This window comes from Armigeres subalbatus, chromosome 2 (genome assembly GCF_024139115.2).
Source record: "Armigeres subalbatus isolate Guangzhou_Male chromosome 2, GZ_Asu_2, whole genome shotgun sequence".
Lineage (NCBI taxonomy): Eukaryota > Metazoa > Arthropoda > Insecta > Diptera > Culicidae > Armigeres > Armigeres subalbatus.
Genome location: NC_085140.1, coordinates 322,018,566 through 322,036,510, shown reverse-complemented (window position 1 = coordinate 322,036,510; position 17,945 = coordinate 322,018,566). Strand labels below are relative to the sequence as shown.

At 39.8% G+C, this 17,945-nt stretch overlaps 1 long non-coding RNA gene across 1 annotated transcript in view; it reads left to right on the top strand.

The window, feature by feature from the left end:
- Nucleotides 1–4,291, top strand: part of LOC134212678 (uncharacterized) — a 296,428-nt gene extending 292,137 nt beyond the window's left edge. The window contains exon 4 of the long non-coding RNA XR_009979323.1: nt 983–4,291. This is a non-coding gene — a long non-coding RNA (uncharacterized LOC134212678). The remainder of the gene's footprint in view (nt 1–982) is intronic.
- The last annotated feature ends 13,654 nt before the right edge of the window (nt 4,292–17,945 follow it).

The following is a 17,945-nucleotide window of genomic DNA, read 5'->3' as shown; positions in this document are numbered from 1 at the left end:
CAAATTTTTCCTAAAATAATTGTTTGTGAGCTTACTTTTTTTGTATAAGAATCTAACAATTTCGCATATGCCCAGTTCTTATACAGGTTTCGGTAGGTCCTTATACAGAATTGTTAGAAACAGTCGCTGGTTGGGTGTAAATATTTTAATTGATCCTAAAAATGAGACCAACAACTTTCTACAGGAAACCCTATGAGACTTCCTCCAACAATCTTCCCAGGACTTCCGCCAGAAATCCTTTCAAAGCTTCCTCGAGGAATCCTTCCGAGACTTCATGCAGGAATCCCTTCAGGTCTCTCTCTAGGAATCCCCCCGGGAATTCCTTCGGAAATTCATCTCAATAGAAATGGAGCAGAAATACATGCACTAAACAAATGACACGGGTGTACTACAAAAGTTCAATGTGATGGCCGCTCAGCCCAAAACCACTCAGTGACTGAGCAAAGTTGTATTGTCGTCTCTTTTTTTCTCATTTTTCTTAAAAAGTGGAATTATTCAAAAATTGAGTAGTACCATTTTTCAGGAAAAGCGTGTAAGATTTCCGTGAGAAAAAGAGACGGTAATACAATTTTACTCAGTTCTGCTGATTGAAACGGGCGTGTAGAACAATGCGTTTTGGTTTTATTATCACTTCTCGGTGGATGCTTTTTTCCGCACTTGCATACAGGTTCGATCAACTTGTTTTCATGGCTTGTAGTAATTCCAGGCAATTCTAAACAGTTTTTGCCTTTCTTTCATCGTTGTTCGTTATCTAATGAGAGCGATTTCTTCAAACCCTGGTAGGGTCTCATACAAGATTAAATATTTTGTATAAGAATCTAGCATTTTCGCACACACCCAGTTCTTAGATAGGGTTGTAGGTTCTTATACAGAATGGTTAAAAAAATCTAACAATCATCGGTTAGGTGTAATGTGTTTCTTTTTCAAATAAATAAATTTATCGCAGCAAAGTACTAATATAATAATTTCTCTCTATTTTTAGATTTGCCACGACAATTTACAAACAGCTAGCAGCCTACAGTAGAAAAGCATTATTCAACCTTCTACGATCATCAACCATGTCCATGACCTTCATAGCATCTCCACTCCTGCACACCGTCAAGACTACGAACTGCATGCCGAATTGGACTACCCTTCGACACATAAAAAAGGCACGGATCAAAAGAAAGGGCTTGAAATCAAACCATTTGTAGAATGCGCAAACAAATGCAACCGAGCATCGGAAAGACGATGCTGGAAATGCGAATAAGAAAAACGCAAAGACGAAGCAGAAGAAGAAGAAAAATGCAACAATTAAGTTCCTACTCTAAAACATAGATAAAAATATACGTTATAAACGAGAGTGTACTAATGGTAACTGTAATCTTAGGTCGCTAAAATGATTAACAAACCAAAAACAAAACAATGAAAATAAACTAACCAACCACACTGGATGTGCAACGGATTAAAAAAACAAGTTACGGCTCCGGAGCGACGCAAGTTCCGACCAGCTCGGCCCATGCTTGGGTAGTGAATCACTGTAAAGTTTAAGAGACTGATCTGCGACCTCGGTGGGTGGATGTACGAAATTCCATGAGCAACTTTCCAACCGCCCCCACACTGGCAGCACTGTTCCATCGCAGCGGCATTCAACGGAGAATCGCCGTCACTGTATTGCGATCCCGGAGCGGTCCCTCGTTGCCAGCGTTGCGGGGCAGTGGGTTTGGGGCCTGGGACGAACTGCTGAAACCCAACGGGCGCATCAGTTTTGCACCTCGCTTGCTCCCACTTGGGCCTGCGGCCGGACTGCGAGCTCGGAGTCGGCGGGAACTTGAGCGCGATTATGATGCGATAGTTTTTTGAGAGGTGATTTGTAATTGTAAAATTATTCGGATTAGAGATGCAAACTGTATTACTGAGAAACGGATTACTGTATTTTATGCAAATGCATTACAGTGATGGAAGTTTTGTAAGGGCAAAGTGTAATTTTTAGTTTCAGTATGAATTGTTAAATGGAACCGAGTGAGGCGGAATTCAGATTCAAATCTAGAACTGGGAATAGATCCTAATATTTCGTGCATAGATGCCAAGTTGTAGAAAGCGTAATCCTATAATATTAAATATGGAAAAGAGTAACACCTAGTATTAACTGATGATACTTAATGTAGTTGGCTTAAAGCTTTATTTTAAATAAAATTCTCATAAAACCTACAAAAAAATATAAAAATATAAAAACACAAAAAAAGAGTGCATAGATGGAAGTTAACCAATTTAGTTCAGCTTAGTGTACTTTTCAACGTGCAATGTTTATACGAAGGTGACAGGAATGGAAAAAAATGCGAGGTATCAACCTAAATCATCCATTGACTTTGGTAAAACTCAAGCTTTTTTCCTGAAGTCGACAGGGAAAAGGTTTCAAGTTTTGTAAACTCCTAATATTCAAACCAGCATTTATATTTATATTTGAGCATAAGAAGGTGTATGATAAAAATAAAAGTTCCTAAATGGTCACCCAATCGAGCAGTTAAATGCAGCCGGGTGACCAGACTATTAATCTTAGTGTTTTAGAATCGATCATGTAGAAACAATATGAATGGCATCATTCAAGCTCGTGTCTCGCAGAAATTGTTCCTCCAAAATTAGTAGCAGTTCGTTTCTGAATTTGAATTCTGCACTCATTATGCGGTCCTGATTAAGTTTCATTTAAGCATCGATTAAAACTAGAAATAATCCCAAAGTCGCACTCTGGACAAAACAATCATTAAAATTGGCAAATTTCTATTGTTGAGTTCGATCCTTTTGGGCTATTTAAAAAATAAGAATGAAAAACACTGAAAAACAATGTACTCGCGTAAACAACAATAATAGAGTTTAGAGATATTCAGACCTTAAGGCATTACTTTGAGCGAAAACTTGAGCAGATCCTAAGCAAATTTTGTTCCTACAAAAAACAAGAAAAAACCTAATGAGCGAAAAAGGAAGAAAAACGAAAAGACTCGACATATCATGAATCTTTAATTTTGTCCTCGCAAAAATTTTTAGAACATGACACATGATTGCACACCAGACGTGCGAAGAAACTATACAGTTTTAAAGTTACTCATTATAGCTACTCACTCGAGAAGAAAGGTAAGAGGAAGAGCAAAACCTACACAACTATTACGTATAACATAGAAATGAAGAAACAACACAACAGCTGGTATATTCATATATATCTTAAATCGATGTTTCAGCTAGTATCCACCAGATGTCCCCTTCCCAAATCAGACAGTCAAAATACTCGCAGTTGACAGTTCTCTTGAAAACAAACAAAAATACAATACGGTTCTGTTTCCTAAAACTAGTTGTTTTTTCTCAAACACACACCATGGTCAGGAGATAAACATTACTACACAAAATTTGCATTTATACATTTACAAACATAACCCAAAAACTAATACAAAGTTCCTGAATGGCTGATGCTGGGAGACGGCCAGCCTGATTTGTTTTTCGTATTCATTTGTTGATTTTGTTTATGGTGTCGTTGGGAACTGTCAAAATCTTCAAAACCAAGGGCCGCGGTTAGCGAAAGGAATCGTAAACATGTCACCACGTACGTTGGAATTGAAGTTTGACAGTTCGCATTTTTTTTTCTGAATATAAAAACAATGAACGCACGTGTAGCTTAATCTCATCATGTTGATCGTTTGACCAACTTTGTCGTTGGTGATTTTGACCGTACACGTGCTCAACTCAAAACCATGTAAAAGTTCCTATCGTAAGAATGTTTTCCGTTTATCTTTTCCCCAAAGCCCATTTTATTAAGTTTTAAATCTTATTTCTGTGCAATCCTACTACAACGTTGATCGACGAGAGTTATTGAACGTATACACTTGAACAAAAATAAACTTGACATGTAATGCTGATAATACATATATTGTTTAACATACTACAAGATGAGAATTCACGATCTGTGCAGGTAGCAGCTAGATTTTGTCTGCTGAAGGAGGAGCGAATCAGAATTTGAGTGCGCTTCAGTCTGTATTCCTTCAGTGCTAACCTATTGCTAGAGTTTAATGGAAGAGAACACATACACACGTACAGACAAGTACACAGACACAGTCACACTCACACAAAACTATTATGATTATTATTAATATTATTATTATGCAAGTAATTATTATCATTGATATATGATTACTACAAAATTGCATCAGAACAAGAAGGCAGAACACAACACAAAACAATTGTAAAAGATATATTGTCAGATGTAAAAGTAAATGAAAATAAATAATAATAAAAACTTACTTGGTAGTCAAGCAAATGATAGTGATTGGATGGGAATTTTTGATCAGCCGAAATCCGAAGACCTTCAATCCTCAGCACCTGTTGGCGATAATCACTTTGCCGTCAGTGAGAGGATTTAGTCTCCACGCCCGGCTCATAGTGGGATTCAAAGGCCGATAACTGTTCCACACAACGCTCCACATTCTTGCTACAATCCAAGTTCCTCGTTCCGTGATTTCGCCAATCGATGCTACAATTAAGCTGCATGTTTTCGTCGAAACGCTGACTGACCAGTCAACAAAGGAGAGAACTACAACAAGTTTCCATTTTTTTTAACAGCTTTAATGGTTCAGTTAAAAAATACCTACATACAAGTAATTCGTTCGCATTAGTTCTTTTTAGTTTCTATTACAATTTTGCATAGGCACTTACGTTTAGCTTTTTTGTTGTATCTCTTTGATATCGTCCGCGTTTTATTAATTAGTAATCCCTGTTTTAATGCCTAGAGTAACAAGTGTTCAATGAAATATTGTTTACTGTTTCATGACTTTAGAATCACTCACTTTTCAGTCAGCGGTTTTGCCGAATCATTGCAGGTCCGACGTTTATGTTATCAAATTCAATAGCAATATAAATCACTGTAAGTAGTAACAATTTTTTTAATCTTTCGTTTATTTGGAAGGCTCATTTGCCGTGAACCATTACGGAGCCAAAACCTAGTTTTACATACTTTTCTTGATTCTTATACATAGTGTTAGTTTTGGGGAACCGAAAAACTCGCGGTTTGGTCGAGGTTAGGGAATACAATTATACAGTAGTAAAGGAAAGGATTTTAGGGTACTTAAGTAATTACGATGCTGATAGCATAGCATAGCATAGCATATGTGATTGTACAAATCGTGGGTGGCTATACAATGCTCAATTCAAGCTCCATCTAGAATAAGGGCGAATGTCGCAAGAGAAGACCCCCCTCCCTTAAACAAAAGTAACAAGCAGCAGATCTCTCTGTGGTTTATCACTTCAGAACGAAAGAAAACAATGCGAACTTGCATTCTGAGGTGATAAACTGCAAAGAAACTCCCTGTCTGTCACTTTCATTAAAATGAGGGGAAGTCGACGAAGAGAACCCTCTCCCGCGACACCCGCCCCCCCACCAGACAGAGCTTGAATTGAGCAATCTACTGTATATTGTCGCAAATTGGTACTTGGGATTAGTACCTTTTCCTATACAGTAGCAGTTGTATACCTGGCCACGTCCTTACAATCACGGAAGGAAGGGAAGGAATGTTAGTTCAACATCTACTAGTGAAGATGCAGGGAACCCATACTACCTTCATAGATGTCTCGGGAAGGAAAATTTGTGTTAGTGGGAAAGGTGAATAATAGGGAGCTCTATTCGACAATATAGAGCGTTTGTCAATAACAGTATATGCTGTAAAAATTATAAAATATATTCATCAATTTACTTACGAACCGTCCTAAGGGAAAAACAAAACAAAACACAAAATTTCGGTAAATCGCGCGATCGTTCTGCCGTCCGAAACAAGAGCCAACACGCACTGAACTAATTAACTTTATTACCGGCCGCGCAATGCAAAAACCTTAAGTAATTACGATGCTGATGCTCACAAATTTGACATTCTTCACGATGTTTCACATCTGTAACGGGATTAAAAAAAATTTTTTTGGGAGACAACGAGAGGAAGACTTACGAAGGGGATTAACGACAGACATTGAAATGGACAACAAGAGGAGGACATTCGTAATGGGGAACAACAGACAAGAGGAAGGGCAGACAAAAGGTTACAGTCTTACATCAGCAACTTTCAAAAATTGGTGGAACAGGGACATGTATTCGAAATCAAGGCCCGACAACACTTCCCTAATAGGCTTTGGTTGTTTTCCTCGGACCCGGAGATATTCAGTTAGCGCAGATTTGGGGCCAATATGCTCCTCGCACGCCCACACGACATGATCGATGTCCTGATAATCCTCGCCACAAACACAGAGATTTCCTCCCGAGAGCCCCACTTTGAAAAGATGTGCATTTAAAGTGTAGTGATTGGACATTAGACGACACATGGTTCGAACGAAGTGTCGTCCCATATTCAATTTTTTTTAACCATGGACGCTTCAACACCTGTGGGCGAATTGAATACAGCCGTCTACTCAGCTCCCCATTTGTCCATTTTTGCTGCCAGCTGATCAAGATTTCCTGGCGAACTAATGAGAAAAAATCATCGAAGGTGATTTGCCGATCGTAAATATCACCTTCCACGGCGCCCACCTTAACTAAAGAGTCCGCTTTCTCACTTCCCGGGATCGAGCAATGAGAAGGGATCCAAGCCATGGTGATTGTGAATGACCGTTTTGATAAAGCACTCGATGCTTTCCGTATCCCGTTAAGAAGATACGCTGAATGCTTTCCCGGTTTCATTGACCAAAAAGCCTCCAAGGAACTTATAGACTGTCGGTGAAGATGAAGAAGTGGTCAGGAGGTAGGGAAGCGCTCCCCATCAAGTTCCGGTTATTGTTCGCATGAAGTTGATCCGTTCATGGCATTTTTGTGTCAGATACACAATGTGCTTCCCGAAGGTGCATTTCGAGTCGAACTAGACCCCGAGGTATTTAGAAGACATGCTAAGAGTGATAGTCTTACCCATCAGATGGAGCGGGAACATTTCCGACTTATGTTTTTTTGAAAAGACTACCATCTCAGTTTTCTCCGGAGAGAATTCGATAACCTTCATAGTATCCCAAGCGGACAAATTGTCCAGAGTATCTTGCTACGGTCCTTGCAGATCAACTGCGGTTGGCCCCGGATACAACACAATCATCTGCAAGCTGCCTTAACGAGCAATTTGGCATGAGACATTCATCAATGTCTCTGACGTAAAAATTGCAAAGAAGGGGGCTTAAACATGAGCCCTGGGGGAGACCCATGTAGCTAATTCGTGAAGTTGCCGAGTCACCATGAGAAAAACTCATGCGCTTCTCTGACATCAAATTGTACAAATAGTTGTTCAAAATTGGTGAAAAACCACACGAGTGGAGTTTGTCGGATAAGATATCGACGCAAACTGCATCAAAAGCCCCCTTAATGTCCAAAAACACTGAGCCCATTTGCTCTTTTTTAGCGAAAGTTAACTGAATTTCTGAAGAAAGCAACGCAAGACAGTCGTTCGTTCCCTTTCCCCTACGAAAACCAAATTGTGTATCTGACAACAAACCATTCGATTCAACCCATTTGTTTAGCCGGAAGAGAATCATCTTCTCCAATAGCTTCCGAATACACGACAGCATCGCGATAGGACGATATGAATTACAATCCGACGTAGGTTTTCCGGGCTTTTGGATGGCTATCATTCTCACTTGCCTCCAATCATCCGGAACAATGTTAGACTCCATGAACTGATAGAACAAATTCAATAAGCGCCTCTTCGCGACGTCTGAGAGGTTTTTAAGCAAATTGAACCTGATTCTATCCATCCCTGGAGCGAAATTTTTACATGAAAGGGGAGCAAATGAGAATTCGACCATCGAAAAGGGACGATCTATCTCATCCCTGTCAGCAAAAGCATCACGTAGCTCTTGCATCACCGGTACCGAATCCGGACAAACTTTCTTTGCGAAGTCGAGTATCCACCGCGACGAACTTTCACGATCTTCGTTTATGGACGACGCGTTGCGCATTCTTCTCCCGACGGTCCACAGAGTTCTCATTGAGGTCTCGCGCGATAAAAAAATCAGAAGGGTTATATACAAGATACGACCGCCCGACGTAAACTATGTAAAACAAATCATAAGATAATTATTCTGGTTAGAGCCTAGAGTGATTGAAATTTTGACTTTTGCGCTCCCTTATGCTTGAACGATAACATTTGCTGTTTTGGTGTACCACCTAAATATTCAACTGAATTGGTTATAATATAACTGAGTACGAGCAGTTTTAAGTTTGTATGGAAATTACTATAGAAATCGCCCCGTATGTGAGATCTCCCAGCGCCGGACACCTCCCAATACCGGACACTTTTTAAAACGACACTACTTGCAGAGGTCCCTCCTTCATCTTATTAAGTACAAAAGGAAGCTATTGAAAAGGCTTCTAACGGCAAGGAATATCAGATCTTCATGTGATAAATTTTGTACAAAATTTGAAGTTGAATAAAAATTCTTCACACCTGTTTTGTTACACTTACTTTAATTCAATTGTTTCTTCTTGCTAAGAAAGTCACAGAAATTAGCAGAAACAAAAATTGAAGAGGACATTGAAAAAGGTGGGAATTTGGATTAGGATGTAAAAAATGCTGAAGAATCAAATAAGCTCCACTAACAATTTTTAATATTCACAACTTAAAGCACGTGAATAATATTACTATTCTGAATGATGTCTTTACTCATGTAACAGGAACTTAGTCACATTTGAACATGATGCAATAGTGTCCGGTACTAGGAGACATTTTTCTGAATCGTAAAATTTTTCACCAAAATTCATCGTCGAAAAACGTGTTCAAATGATCAAATGTTTGTATGAATCATCAATGGTCAATTCAATACTTACTTATATTTTGTGTTTCTTTCTTCTATCTATTCTTCTTTTGAGGCAACATAACTCACGAAGAGGATGACCGATTTGCGAGATTTCCTCACTAATCGATTCGTATTGGGATCAGCTGTGTTTCTATATGCAAAAGCTTAGTAAATTTTAAAGGAAAAGTTGGGAAAATTGCCAAATACAATATTAGGGCGAGTTTGGAGAAAACTGATAAGTACATCAACACCACTTGGTTTAATATTTCAAGCGCGCTGAACGAGGTTTTTTTTTTTTTTTTTTTTTTTTTTTTTTTTTTAACTAATTTTATTTGCTAATTATCTAATACATGCATTCATCTCTTAGACTAGGTGTTCCGTGTTTTCTTAACACTATCATCCTTATTTGCTATGTTACGCTTTTAGTTATTATTAATACATTTCAATTGCCTCTGGCAGTTAGGATTTTTCCTCTGGTTGAATTGAACCATGTAGGAATTACAATGTTTTGAACTTAAACTAAACATAACCTAATTTATACTAAGAGTTCAAGGAGCCAATCGCAATCGTTGCGATAGAAGATTGCAAAGATTTTTGTCTAAAATTTGAGATTATTTTATTGGACATTTGTTGCAATGTCTCAATATTAGAAATATTAGAAATTATATACCACGGAGGCAACTTCCGAATCATTTTCAAAATTTTATTTTGAATCCTCTGGAGTGCCTTCTTTCTGGTATTTCAACAACTAGTCCATATTGGCTCAGCATACAACATGGCAGGTCTAAAATTTGTTTGTAAATCAAAAGTTTGTTCTTAAGACAAAGTTTTGATTTTCTGTTATAAAGTGGATATAGGCACTTAATATATTTGTTACATTTGGCTTGAAGGCCTTCAATGTGATTTTTAAAATCTTTTGATCTAGCAGAAGTCCTAAATATTTAGCTTCGCTAGACCAATTAATTGGAACCCCATTCATAGTGACAATATGTCTGCTAGAAGGTTTCAAATAAGAAGCTCTCGGCTTATGTGGGAAAATTATAAGCTGAGTTTTGGGAAGCATTCAGGGAAATTTTCCATTTTTGCAAGTAAGTGGAGAAAATATCCAAACTTTTTGCAATCTACTACAAATGACACGAAGGCTTCGCCCTTTGGCTGAAAGGCCCGTGTCATCTGCAAACAAAGATTTTGACACCCTGGTGGTAAATCAGGTAAGTCAGAAGTAAAATGTTATACAATATGGGCCCCAGTATGCTGCCTTGGGGGACACCAGCCCTTACAGGTAATCTATCAGATTTAGTATTCTGATAGTTTACCTGCAGTGAGCGATCTGATAAATAATTTTGGATCAGTTTAATGATGTACAGAGGAAAATTAAAATTCATCAATTTTACAATCAAACCTTCATGCCAAACACTGTCAAATGCTTTCTCTATATCAAGAAGAGCAACTCCAGTCGAATATCCTTCAGATTTGTTGAGCCGAATTAAGTTCGTAACTCTTAATAACTGATGAGTGGTTGAATGCCCATGGCGAAAACCAAATTGCTCATCAGCAAAAATAGAATTGTCATTAATATGAACCATCATTCTATTTAAAATAATCTTTTCAAACAGTTTGCTTATTGAAGAAAGCAAACTGATTGGGTGATAACTAGAAGCATCAGCTGGATTTTTGTCCGGCTTCAAAATTGGAACAACTTTGGCGTTTTTCCATTTATCTGGAAAGTATGCCAATTGAAAACATTTGTTAAATAAATTAACCAAAAGGATAAAGAGCTCTCAGGAAGTTTTTTGATAAGTATGTAGAAAATACCATCATCACCCGGGGCTTTCATATTTTTAAATTTTCTAGTAATAGATCTCACTTCATCCAAATTAGTTCCCAACGAAGGGTAAAAAACATTTTCTTGATTGAGAATGTCTTCGAAGCTCCGTGTGACCTGATCCTCAATTGGACTAGTGAGACCTAGACTAAAATTATGGGCACTCTCGAACTGCTGAGCAAGTTTTTGAGCCTTTTCGCCATTTGTTAATAAAATTTTATTTCCCTCTTTAAGCGCTGGAATTGGATTTTGAGGTTTTTTTAAGAATTTTTTTAAATTTCCAAAAGGGTTTCGAACTGGGATCCAACTTCGAGACATTATTCTCAAAGTTGGTATTTCTCAGAATAGCGAAACGTTTTTAATTTCATTTTGCAAATCTCGCCAAAAACTTTCAACGCGGGATCGCGAGTTCTTTGGTATTGCCTTCGCCTCACATTTTTAAGACGGATCAGTAGCTGAAGATCGTCGTCAATAATAATGGAGTTGAATTTAACTTCACATTTCGGAATTGCAATGCCTCTGGCTTCGACAATTAAATTTGTCAAAGATACGAGAGCATTATCAATATCACTTTTGGTATCGAGAGGAATATCAACATCAAAATTCCTATCGATATACGTTTTATATAAATCCCAATCAGCTCTATGATAATTAAAAAGTAGAGCTGATTGGATTATAAATGGCTTCTTGTGAGATTTCAAATGTCACAGGAAGGTGATCAGAGTCAAAGTCAGCATGAGTTACCAATTGGCCACACAGCTGACTTGAATCCGTTAAAACTAAATCAATTGTAGAAGGATTTCGACTGGAAGAAAAACAAGTTGGTCCATTGGGATATTGAATAGTATAATATCCCGCAGAACAATCTTCAAATAAAATTTTACCATTGGAATTGCTTTGAGCATTATTCCATGAACGGTGTTTGGCATTGAAGTCACCAATTACGAAGAATTTTGATTTGTTGCGAGTCAGAATTTGAAGATCAGCTTTCAACAAATTCTTTTGCTGCCCATTGCATTGAAAAGGCAAGTAGGCTGCAATGAAGGAAAATTGTCCAAAATTTGTTTCAACAGAAACTCCCAAGGTTTCAAAAACTTTGGTTTCAAACGAAGAAAATAATTTATGTTTGATACGTCTATTAATGACAATGGCGACCCCACCACAGGCGCTGTCAAGACGATCATTTCTGTAGATAAAATAGTTTGGATCTCTTTTAATGGAGAGTCCTGGTTTTAAATACGTTTCAGTTATAATGGCAATATGCACATTATGAACTGAAAGGAAGTTGAATAATTCATCTTCCTTACCCTTTAGAGAGCGGGCATTCCAATTTAGAACTTTCACACAATTATTTGGATCCATTGAAACGGAGTCCGATAACAATTTTTTGTGTGTACTTTATACCAACCTGAACAGCTTCAGGAATGGTATTTGCTTTGAACATTGCATCAATCATGTGATGCAATTGTTCAGTTAAAAAATCAAAATCGGAAGCAGTCATGCTACCTGAATCGGCAACATGACCGTTATTTTCCGTTGGGACATGGGTATAAACCTCATTTTGAGAAGAGAAATTTTGTCTACCAGCAGCGATGTTTGCATACGTAGGTACATTGGAAAAATTGGAATTTACTGAAGTGCTTGCTACCCGTTGACGAGAGGCAAAATTTGTTTGTGAATTGTGGTGGGTATGAATTGCTCGACCGGTAACCGATTTCTGAAATTTGAGCGTTTGAAAATTTCTACCCGTCGAATCTGGGATCCGATTGGAATTTCCCGTCATCAATTTTGCACGGAATTCAAAACTTTTTTGCGTGAAGGGCATTCCCAGAAATTGGATTTATGATTGCCCCCACAGTTTGCGCACTTAAATTTATTGGAATCTTCTCTCACAGGACATGCGTCCTTGGCGTGAGAGGTTCCACCACAAATCATGCATTTAGCACCCTTGTGACATTGTTTGGTTCCATGCCCCCCCTTTTGGCATTTAGGGCATTGGGTGGGGTTTTGGAATTTTCCCCCGGGCCTGGGGAAATGTTCCCTTGTAACACGGAGAGGGAATATAATACGGGCTTTGTCCAAACTTTTCATTTTATTTAGTTCGCTTTTGTTAAAATGAACTAAATAAAATTCTTGAGAAATGCCCTCTGGGAAGTACCAGAATGGGATTTCTTTTTTCATCTTAATTACTTGGACTGGTGAAAATCCAAGTAATTGAGAAATTTCAATTTAATCTCATCCAGTGATTTGTCATCACTGGGGAGACCTTCAAGACGACTTTGAACAATCGCTCAGTTTTGTCGTCGTATGTGAAGAATTTATGGCGCTTCTCAGTTAAATAGTGAAGAAGACGTTTGCGATCGTCAAAGGATCCCGGCAAAACGCGGCAGTCACCCTTCCTAGCAATCTGAAATGAAACCTTGATCCCCTGAAGGTTACTCAAAATCTCATTCCGGAAGCCATGAAAACTCGGCAACAGATACCACAATTGGCGGAATCCTTTGCTTTTTCGCATGAATCGAATCACCTGGGCTAGAGGTAGATTCGATTTGCTCAATTCATCATTAATCAAATCGAACTGATTGCTCAGTTCGATTGGAGAAGAATTATTTCCGATATTAGAGTTAGAAGGAATATCTGAATTCTCCAGCTTCCTTCTATTTTTCCGCGCTTGGGCAGGACGGTCTTTGAAACCTTGTTTCTTTGAAGGAAGTGGAGAATTCAGAGACTCCCCTTCCTCTTGTTTTTGTTAATACTCATTGCTGAGCGTGGAGACGTGACCTTCTAAGAGGTTTTTCCCAGAACGGTGTCCCTGCAGGATTACCACCGCTTGTCGGAATTTTACTTCCGCAAACGGGTCCAACGTAAAACGAAGGCACGGGTCCTTGCAAAGATCGTAACGGGATCAGTGGGTACAAATAGCGCTAAGAAGCACCGTTGAAATTAAAATAGCTTCGGGTAGTATTAAAAACTTCCTTCCGCAAAGAGAGAAAGAACCGCACAGCACGAAAGCACGATGCGGTCTCCGCGCTGAACGAGGTGAAGAAATACAAAAGAGGATAAGCGGTGAAGGCGTGATGCGGAAAGCAGAAAAAGACGTCTGGATTTGGCTAAGTCTCAGAAACAACTGAGGTCGTATTTTATTTCCAGTTTAGAGCAGACATTTGCCTGAGCGGTGGTTTGTTGAGTAGTTTATATGTATATGTTTCCGTTAAACGAATCATTCCGAACAACACACTAAATCTAATCGAATAGTTATTCTGAACGTTCATTATGCTACACACAGAACTGAAACACCTCAAAAACCTAATGCGCGAAAAATGATCTAGAGTGCGGCGTCGCTCGCAATCAATGCAAAAAATGACATTTCGAACGTTGAACGTAAAAACCCAAGCAACGCAGGGTACGTTCTGCTAGTATGGTGTAAAAGGAAACATAATCCGGATAGTTAAAGTTTTTTTTGTTAAATGGCTTATGTATCCGGCACTGGAGGATCTCCCCCTAAATATAATCAACGCGAAGATTATAGAATATTGCTAAATCTGTAAGACGATTGTTGTTGCGAACCGATCGGATTTTCGTAAGCAAAGTTATAAAGAAAATAAAAATGCAAGAAGCGAATTGTTTCGTAATAAAGACGATTTATTCACTTGATAAGTTTCCTATGTTGCCAACGTACTCATATATTTTTAGATATTAATGACCAACGTTGCAAAACGGTTTTCCGAAAAAATTACTGTTTTCCTAGTAATTCTCATACAAACTTCAAACCGCGCGTGCGTGCTTAGTCAAATTACTTGAATATGGGTTCAAGAGGTAACGAGGTTTTTTTTGGTAAACGTTTTGCCGCGTGTAATGTGTAGCTTTTCCGCAAATCATGTTCGATCGGACACCAATCCATGCTGCCAAAATAGAAGGATACACGCTAACTTTCACCTACTCAGTGACTGAGCAAAATTACATTGCTCTTTCTTACTATCCCACAGAAATTTCACTCAATTTCCGTCAAAAAAGTTAGAGTCTAACCTTGTTTAAAGTTGACAATCAATTTTAATATTCACCTCTTGCTTACATGAACATGTCCAGCATCTAGGGGACGATTCAACTATGACGTCCACTACTTTTTGAGATTTCTAGACCCCCCCTCCCCCATCTGTCACGCTTTTTTGTATACCAAGCATATGTACTGTCTTAAAATCTTAAACCCCCTCCCCCCTAAAACCTGTGACATCATTATTGAACGACCCCTAGCAATTTTTCATAAACACTACTTTTTTGCTCCGACCGCGGTCATTGCCGTGGTTCTATTTTGCACTTTTTGTGCGAATCACCGCACAAAAGTAGAGCGCAAGAACCAACCGCAGACGGCGGTCGTAATGAAACTGTGAAATTTTACTGGATTGGAAAAGATTTTGAATTTTTAATGATTTTACGTTGATAATCAATAGTTCCAATAAAAATTGCTGGAGAGTTGCCGATTCGATTGATAATAAAATCTCGAAAATCCATTGAAAGATAAAGGAGCTATTAGCGTTTGAAATCTATCCTAATTTCGTGACGGTCTCGAATTTGGAAATTTCCGTTGGTCACCCTGTATCAGAGTCTTCCCCTCAGACGTAGTTTACATCAAAAAGTGCGCCAATATCCGCGTTTCTTTACTTTGACCAGTTTCTTGAACTGGATCTCGAGCGCGATGTACCGTTTGTGAAGTACGATCGAACCGTGTTTCCGAAATTCTTTAAACGCAGCGGATTTCTTGCGATAAAGTTGTATGCACTCGACATCCCACCACGGACTGTGTGGTTTTCTACGAACCGAAGCTCCTGGCACTGGCCGGCGTTGTGCCTGAAGAGTGCTGTCAAGGATCAACTGGGATACGAACTCGTATTCTTCTCGCGGGGGAAGTGCTTCTATCGACTGTACGCTATCAATGATGGCCTTCCCATATTTTTCCCAATCGATGTGCTTCGTGAGGTCATATGAGAGGTCGATAGAAATAGATTGATTACGTCCATTGGAAATCGAGACTTCAATCGGCAAATGATCACTACCATGGGGATCTTGGACCACCTTCCAAGTACAGTCCAACGATAATGAGCTCGAAAGATCTAGACGGCTATCTCTTGCTGGAGGAGCCACTCGTGTAACTTCTCCTGTATTCAAAATTGACATATTGAAGTCGTCGCAGAGGTCGTATATCATTGATGAACGGTTGTCGTCGTACAGTTCCCCCCAGCCTGTTCCGTGGGAGTTAAAATCTCCCAAGAGCAACCGTGGCTCGGGCACAACCGAGCAGATGTGCGAGAGATCTCTACGAGATATCGCGGTGTTTGGAGGAAAATATATCGAGGCGATACTGAGGTCTTTTCCTCGAATAGTCACCTGACATGCGACAGCTTCGGTGCCTGACATCGGAGCAAAATCGACCCTATAGAAGGAGTGCTGTTTTTTGATCCCTAAAAGCACCCCTCCATATCGATTTGCCCGATCGCGGCGAATGATGTTAAAATCGGGAAAATGAAGGTTTACATCTGATGTTAGCCATGTTTCACATAAAGCAAAAACATCGCATTGTAATTTGTTAACTAAAAATTTTAAAATATCTAATTTTGGAAGAATGCTTCGACAATTCCACTGTAGAATCGAAATCATATGAGCCTTATCGACGAAATTAGTCATCGAAGGATACGAATGACTCGAGGAGGGGCATTTTTGAAGCCAGCTGCTTCAGGAGAGGAGAATAGAAGGAGGAGGAGAATAGAAAGAACAGTTTTGACCATGTTCTTCACGGGGTCGGAAGCATCGAAGAAGTTGAGGATGAGCTCCACGATGCCAGAAAGCGTGAACATTGGAGCGCTCGGAAGTTGTTGTGCTCGCCCTCTATGCTCTCTTTCTGGCTGAGAAATCGCAAAAATTGGGGTATCTGGGATTTTAGATGTCCCCGGAAGCAGTGGAAACTCTCCTTCATCCTGATGTGAAACCACAAAAGTTGAACGTTTTTGAGTTCCACCTGCGTTTGATTTCGCCATGTTGGAATGGGGCTCTCTTTGAGGCTGTTGTCTAGGCTTTTCGAGGGATGCTGGCTTTGTTTCACTCGTTTTCTCGTTGAGCCTTTGAAAACAAAGGCCCCATTTCCAACTTCGAAGTCAGGCTACCTTGACCGTCTAAAGGAAGAGACGAGTAGATGGTGTCAGAAACAACTGGTGAAGCAGCCTTCCTCAGTATTTCGGCGTAGCTACATCGAGAACGCTGCTGAAGAGAACGTTATGGTGGATTCGACGCTGTATGTATGTCGGGCAAGCTTCAAGAGCATGTGGAGGGCCTTCGTTGCAATAGACACATTTCGGTGGCGTTTTGCACGTGCAATCCACATGCTTCTCTCCGCACGATGCACAGCGTGGTTTATGCGACACCGAATACATTTGCTTAAAATCCAGTATCGCAACAGGAGGCAAAGAAGCGTTCTTGAAACGACCGAAACCTTGTTTCAAATCGTCGCATGTCATACTTCCCTCCGTCACCACCCCCGCGATCTCACAAACTGCTGACGGTAAATAGACCTTATATTCGAGAGTGAAAAGCTCACAGGTGGCAATCTCGTTGGCCTGTTTGCGATCACTGACCGTGACGCGAAGTTTACTGGACCCAACCATGTCAATGGTCATGACAGATGAGAATCGCTTTTCCAGATCTTTGCTGATCTGGCTGATATTCAAACGTTTGCCTTTGGGTCGAAAGAAAACAACATACGGCCCACTAGAGTCGTGAGGGTAGACCTTGGGACGGGGGCTCGTAGAGGAAATTTTAGCGTTGCTGGTGTCCATTTCGTTTTGGTTTGGAACACCCGAATGCAACGAATTATTAGACATGGAATACGAAGTACCCCCGCCATCTTCGCCTTCGCGCATTGCGGACACGAAATGCGCCGCTGCAGCGAGGCACAATCTATTTTAAAACTAAACAATTATCACAAGGACAGAAAAAAAACATAAACACAAAATAATGATTTGGAACAGAGGGGAAGGCGAGTAAAAAAGAAAAAAAACTATTTCAATAAGATGGAGAAGAGAGGGAAACAATGAGAGGAGGCTCAAGTTAATACTTGCGTTCACACTGCTGTGTCGCCGGCTAACAGTTCTGGCAGCACACACTGGCTCGATGGACACTCGCCGGTGGTGGTGCGGTCGAAACGAACCACGCTATTGTTGGTGTTCTCGCCGCACACAACACTGAAACTGGGTGGATGGATGGTGGCAGGACGGCAGCGTCTGTGTTGGTGGAGACGCACGATGGATGATGACTGTCGGCGTGGGACGATGATGCCTGCGCCTGCGATGGACGCCGA